A 7,447-nucleotide genomic window follows, 5' to 3' on the forward strand; every position below is an offset into this window, starting at 1 on the left:
TTTCTTCAATTCAAGCTCATGACTTTCAAGTCTCTCAATCACAACATCTGGAGTCAAATTTTCAAGAGCAATAGTGTTCTTCAACATCAGTGCGTAGTATCTCCAATCCACTTCATCTGGTAATGAATCAAACAGTTTGTCAACAAGTTATTCATCAGAATACGTAATCTTATGTCGTGCAAGTTCCAGCCTCAGATGACTGAACCTTTCAATCATTTCACAAACCGATTCATTTTTAAGACAACTAAACATGTCAAACTCTTTTCTAAGAAGTTTGGTTTTATTTTTTACAATCTCTTTGCTACCAAGACACTTCTTTTCAAGTTTTTCCCACAAATCTTTAGCATTGGAGTAATCTATCAGCGAAATGATATCTTCTCGCACCGATTGAAACAGTAATGCCACACACTTCTGCTCTGCCACAAAGGATTCAATTGCGTCAGCTGATGATAAAGTTTCTCCACTTTTGTCTCCATGAACATATCCATTTTTCAAACTCTTCCAACTTGCAAACGCGAAAGCCATCAACCAATCCTCAAATTTTCTCGACCAACGGCTATATTCCTCGATTGCCATAAGCTTCGAAGGTTTGTTGAATGTACCGAATGCACTCTCAGACTCCCAAGCTTCCTTCTTTTTCTCCTTTGATTGATTCTCATTTGTATTGTTTGAAGATGTATCGTTGTTTCCCGAACTACCCGTGAATGCATACATGTCGCTGAAAGGATTCATGAAAATATCATCCATTTTGATCGTTCCTGCAAAATCAACCAACACTTAGAAAAATTTTCGAGATTTTTGAAAAACAGAACCACAAAAGCGGACCAATCTGTACACGTGACAGATAAGCGGACCAAACAGGTTCAGATAAGCGAACCAGATGTGCTATATGAGCGAATCAGACAATGTATCAAAAGGCGAACCCAACTATGTCCTTTCGAGCGGACCAGAAAATGTCACAAGAGCGAACCAGTAAATGATCGTTCGAGCGGACCAGATAGTGTCCGTTCGAGCGAACCAGTCAGTAAAATTGTCTGAAAGAGCGGACCAAACAGGTATTTCGAGCGAACCTATCAACTAATTTCTGAAAAAGCGGACCACTTTGTTCGAAAACGCGAACTACTGTTTTTAGCCGGTTTTAACCATTTTTAGTCCGAATTTCACTCTAAAACTTTCTAGGGTTTGTTATTAGTGTGTTTTACATGTTATACTCAAATTTCAGACAATTTCAACCGTAGGAACCACTGAAAACCGAAAAAGTATGAGAGAAAGTGAGTAGAAGAGATAGATTTCTGCAGATATAAGCTGTAGTAGTATGAACTCCTCGTCCTGAGCTCTGATACCACTTGTTGGACCGTTCTTTGACCCGAAAAGTCAGTCAGAGTAGCTCATCCTCACATATAAAGGCGGAATCAGAATATGTAAGGTTACAACAAAGTTTGACAGAGTTTCGCTCCAGCATACAAACATACGTCCTTGGACCGCTCAGACGACACCACTATTTATAGACTATGTGGTTCGCTCATACGACAGGTCAAATGAGCGAACCTGTTACAAATTGACACATAAGCGGACCAGCTAAGACCCTATGAGCGAACCACTATGTAACTTGTGACAAATAAGCGAACCTATATGCAAATGTTACATATTTTACATTTTGACCCCCTGTTGACTAATCTTGACTTCAGACTTCTTGTAGACGCAGTCAACAGACATTCCATGCATCAACAATGACTTTACGAGATTTTCTTAGGTAGTGTGCTTGGAACGAAAAGATCAAACGTTTGAGCCATTGATGGTGCTTTTCAAGAAGATGGAAACGGTGTATAAACTGCCAATCCGGAGGATTCGGAGCGACAACGGAACGGAATTTAAGAACAACAAGATGTACGAGTTCTGCAACGACAAGGGAATTATTCATGAATTCAGTGCCCCGTACACTCCACAGCAAAACGGCGTAGCTGAACGAAAGAATCGGACCCTGATTGAGACAGCCCGTACAATGTTAGCCGATTCCAAGTTACCAATCTTTTTCTGGAGTGAAGCAGTTTCAGCAGCATGTTACACATTGAATAGAGTTCTCACTGTCAAGAAGTATAAAAAGACTTGCTTTGAGCTGCTGCACCGTTATAAGCCGAATCTTGAGTTTTTGGAGCCATTTGGGTCTCCTTGCACTTTTATTGATGAAAACGGTAAATTTGGCGCTAAATCTAATGAGGGTTTCTTTGTAGGTTACGCAAGCCCGCTGAAGAGGGTGTTCGTACCATGCCTGGGGAAGGTGATTCAAGTCCAACACGTGGATTGTCAGAAGCACACTCCATCGCCACAACTTCCCGGACAAAGATTCATGTTCGACTACGACAAGCTCTGGGAGTCATTTCATCTGTCGGTCGAGCCGAGTGATGAGGAACTAGCTATTATGTACCTGTATCAGCAAAATATGTCACAGGAGCAAGTGTCTAGACCGCTAGAAGTTTCTCAACCCACCGGGGGTACTCACGATAATGAAGCCGGACCGAGTGGAACAGCTCACGAACCACCAGAGGAACCAGCTCCATCTTTTGACGGATCTGACGAATCAGAAGCGGAACCCGCTCCGACTTTTGACGAGGATCCAACGGAAGCTGAGGATCAAACAGTTGATCTTGACATATCGAGTTTGGAATCGGAAGTTGTTGGGATTGAACCCTAACAGAGGAACAGATAATGTAAAGCCAAAACCGGATCCCATCAGTGGACACTTAATAAGCAGCTGTTTACTCTAATCTCTCCCCTTGACAGTGTTTATCTAACAGCTGATAATCTAAAGTGCTGCTCAACTACAACAACTGATAAACCAAACTCTGATGATTAACTAACAACTGCTGAAGACAAACTCTGTTGCTCAATCTACTGATGTTTCCTAAGTGCTGCTGAAGACTCAAGCACTGCCCTCTCAAAGACTGATCACCTTTGAAGAAAGCATTGAAGACTCAACATCTGTGCTAAGGCTACAACAGTGGAACGTGAAGCAGTAGTTTCCTTATGTTTTGTATGTTAGTGAATGTCAGATGTTACATGACAGTAGTTTGTACAGATCAGTATTTATAGTTTGTTAGGTCGTTAGATGTCACTATCATGGTGACGTCAGCTGAAGTATATCAGTAGTTTGGTTTGCCTATAAGTATGACAGTACTCTGAACTGTTACACTTGATCGTTTTGAGTGAGTTCCTCTCCTCAATTCATCCTTTCATCTTGTGCAACCAACTCTGGTGTATCAGGCTGAGGGGGAGTTTAGATTGTAAGCTTTTACTGTAATCTTTTGCTTCTTTGTAAATCATTTGACTCAATGAAAAGCAATTGTTTATCAATCTCTACTTTCTTTTGTTTGTGTTTACAAAGTTTGCTACCCATTTCCGCTGCACTTCATCATTTTATGCAAACAAACACAAATCATGACAGCCTCAGATCCTAACAATTGGTATCAGAGCCTGGACAGTCAAAATTCGATCTAACAATCAATTTGACATAACAGTTCAGCTCAAAATTCATTGATACTAAGGTTGGTTGCATTCAGTTGAAAAACAGAGTAACGAGTAAATCATGGTCAAAGTGGTTATTCAAAAACTTTGTAAAACAACCAAGATGTCATATGACACACAAATATCAAACAACAAATGTTATCATGCATGTGTCACTCATAGTTTTCAGATCTGTGAAATATCTGATAAATTATGAGATCGTTCAATATTTCAAAATTGATTTCAAATGTTGTTTCGATATTTGTGATGTTCTTAATAAACACTAAAGTATGTACCTCAGATCAGCAAAACTTGTGTTCTTCTAAGACACTAGTATACCGCTGATAAAGAAAAGAGGGAAATAAAACTTTAGTAAAAAATTTCTCATGTGTTCAAAGGCAAGTTGAGTACCTTCAAAAGGACCAAATCAACCTTGTCTAACACCTATTGAGAAAAATAAATTGTCAAAAACAGTCCTAATCATAAGTAATGTGAGATCTGAACTAAAGCATGCTCAAACATGGTCAGATTTCTTAAAACATTGCTTCAAGGTGATTATGGACAAGGTATGTTCAAAATATAATCTCCTAGTGAGTATTTCTGAACATATGAATAATAAGGGTAAAAAGGGAAAAAGGGAAATAAGAAATCTCAAAGTGTGACTATCTCAAAACTTTTGAAATCAAAAGGAAAGAGTATTAGCATAAAACACTTTTGAGGTTAAAATTAGATCTTCAGTGATCATCATGCAACTGTGTGCATTCATCAATACAGAAATTGTTCTGGTAACAATGGCATATCCAGTGATTGTGCTTAATCAACTCAATAATAATGATTTGTATTACAATTAGAAAAGAGATTACATGGATTTAAATAGACGTAAACCCTAGCCTAATAATATAATGGGCCAATTTGTTATTTGGGCTGATATTCCCCCGCAAGTTGAGGGCGGGGAACGACCTGCAACTTGGACCTAAGAAACATGAAACGTTGAGAAGACAAGGGCTTTGTGAATACGTCGGCAATCTGTTCATCAGTCTTAACAAACTTGACATTCAGCTTCCCTTTAGCAACTTGTTCTCGAACAAAATGAAAATCCACTTCAACATGTTTAGTACGAGCGTGAAAGACTGGGTTGGCCGATAGATATGTAGCACCAAGATTATCGCACCATAATGTTGGTTTAGAAGCTGTAATTCCCAATTCCCGAAGAAGAGATTCAAGCCAAATTATTTCAGCAACAGCATCGGCAATGGCTTTATATTCAGATTCTGTGGAGGACCGAGAGACGGTCTTTTGTTTACGAGCGGACCACGAGACCAGATTTGAGCCCAAATAGATTGCATATCCCCCCGTGGATCGTCGGTCCACCGGGCAACCAGCCCAATCAGAGTCTGAATATGCTTGAACAAGAGGACTAGATCCATCATTCCAACAGGAATCAAAGAAGGCATGAAGATGAGATGCAGACGAATGCCGGAAAAGGAGCCCAAAATTAATAGTTCCCTTTAGATATCGTAGGATTCGTTTAACAGCAGACCAATGGTTTTCAGTAGGTGCGTGCATAAACTGGCAAACCTTGTTGACTGAAAAAGCAATATCAGGACGTGAGAGGGTAGCATACTGAAGGGCACCAACAATCTGACGATACTTCGTCGGATCAGCATAAGGCAAGCTGTCATTTGGCAAGAGAACTGATTTGACATCCATTGGGGAGGCAACAGGCTTACATTCAGAGAGTCCAGCCCGATTAATGACATCAAGTAGGTACTTTCTTTGAGAAAGAATTAAACTGGAGGTCTGGTGGATGACTTCAATACCCAAAAAATAATGTAGTTTGCCAAGATCTTTAACTTCTAGCATCGAACTGAGCTCTGTGATGATGGAGTTAACCAGTTGGGAGTTGTTGCCAGTGATGATGATATCATCAACATAGACTAAGACATATACAATGCTACCCCGGTGATTGTAAATGAAAAGAGACGGATCGGTTTTGGAACCGTAAAAACCAACCTGTTGCAAAGCTGTTGACAGTTTAGTGAACCATGCTCGTGGGGCCTGTTTCAGGCCATATAGAGACTTATGGAGACGACACACATGATGGGGTTTAGTAGGATCAACGAAACCAGGGGGCTGAGTCATATACACTGTTTCGTCTAGATCTCCATGAAGAAAAGCATTTTGAGCATCCAGTTGCTTTAAGGGCCAGTTGTTGGAAACCGCAAGGGATAAAACCGTACGGATAGTGACCGGTTTTACAACTGGGCTGAACGTCTCATGATAATCCACCCCGGACTGTTGCCGAAAACCTTTCGCTACGAGTCGTGCTTTGTAGCGACTGACATTGCCATTGGAATCGGTTTTCAACCTGTACACCCATTTACAATCAACAACGTTAGTATTATCAACACGAGGGACTAACGACCAGGTTCCGTTTTTGTGTAAGGCCTCTAATTCCTCGGCCATGGCATGACGCCACTCCGGGGATCGGTTGGCAACGGTAAAGGATGTGGGTTCGGTTTGGTTGGAGGTAGTGGAGGCAGTGAAGGCCGAGGGGTCAAAGGGTTGAGTTTGTTTTGGGTTTTGTCGAAGATGAGAAGGACGAGGTCGAGGTGGCGGAGGGTGATTCTGTGGTGGTGGTGGGGGTGGAGGTGTTGGAGGGTCATTGTGTGGAGGTGGGGGCGGTGGGAATGGTTGAGTGGGTGGCATATTTGGTGTATCAAGGTCCGGAATTGGGTCAGGGAAGATAGAAGCGTAAGGAGATGATGGTGGTGGAGTAGGTTGGGTAGGTAAGGGTTGTTCGTAGGGGAAAACATGTTCATTGAAGCGTACATGTCGGGCAATATAAACTCTTTCGGTTTGTGGATCAAGGCAGCGGTACCCATGGTGAACAGGGCTGTATCCAAGAAAGACACAAGGGAGGGACCGAAATTCAATTTTATGTCGATTGTAAGGACGAAGATACGGAAAGCACTGACAGCCAAACACACGAAGGAAGGTGTAATCTGGTTTACGATTAAAAAGGATTTGGAAAGGAGATTTGTTGGAATTTACTCGAGAAGGAAGACGATTGATGAGGTAGACCGTTGTTTCAAAAGCAAAGAACCAGAAACGTTGGGGTAGATGGGCCTGAGCGAGAAGAGCAAGGCCAGTCTCCACAACATGGCGATGGCGTCGTTCAACAGTCCCGTTTTGTTCACTAGTATGGGGACATGACCTGCGATGAACGATGCCTAGAGAGGTAAAAAACGAAGTTAAGTTGCGAAATTCGCCTCCCCAATCAGATTGCACATTTTTAAGTTTTGTATTGAATTGGCGTTCTGCCATGCGAACAAAATTGGTAAACTGAGAATAAACATCCGACTTTTGATTAAGTGGGAAAAACCACATGTAACGGGAATAATGATCAACACACAATAAGTAATATCGATAACCATCAATTGACAAAGAGGGAGAAGGTCCCCAAACATCACAATAAACCAGGTCTAAAATATTATTACTACGAAAAGTTGAATCTTGCAAATGGAGTTTAGAAGACTTGCCCATTTGACAGGAGGTACACAAAAAAGATGACAATTTATTTGAAACAGGTAAAGAACATGAAGAAACAAGAGAATTAAAAACTCGACCATGGGGGTGACCCAAACGTTGATGCCATATTGTGGAGGAAGCTTTGATGGCGGTGTAAGCAACTTTAGGTAGTGACTGAAAACGAGGAAGTCGGATGGAATATAATCCCTGTTCACTGGGGCCCCGGAGGAGAGTAGCTTGTGTAACCTCGTCCTTCACGACAAAAAAAGAAGAATGAAATTCAAAAAAGACATTATTGTCAGTACAAAATTTTTGTACAGAAAGTAGGTTTTGTTTAAGTTGTGGGACATGAAGAATATCTGAAAGTTTGAAAGTTTTATTTGAAGATGAAAATTGTTTTGAGCCAATATGTAGG

Source organism: Helianthus annuus, chromosome 13 (assembly GCF_002127325.2).
Source record: "Helianthus annuus cultivar XRQ/B chromosome 13, HanXRQr2.0-SUNRISE, whole genome shotgun sequence".
Taxonomy (NCBI): Eukaryota; Viridiplantae; Streptophyta; class Magnoliopsida; order Asterales; family Asteraceae; genus Helianthus; species Helianthus annuus.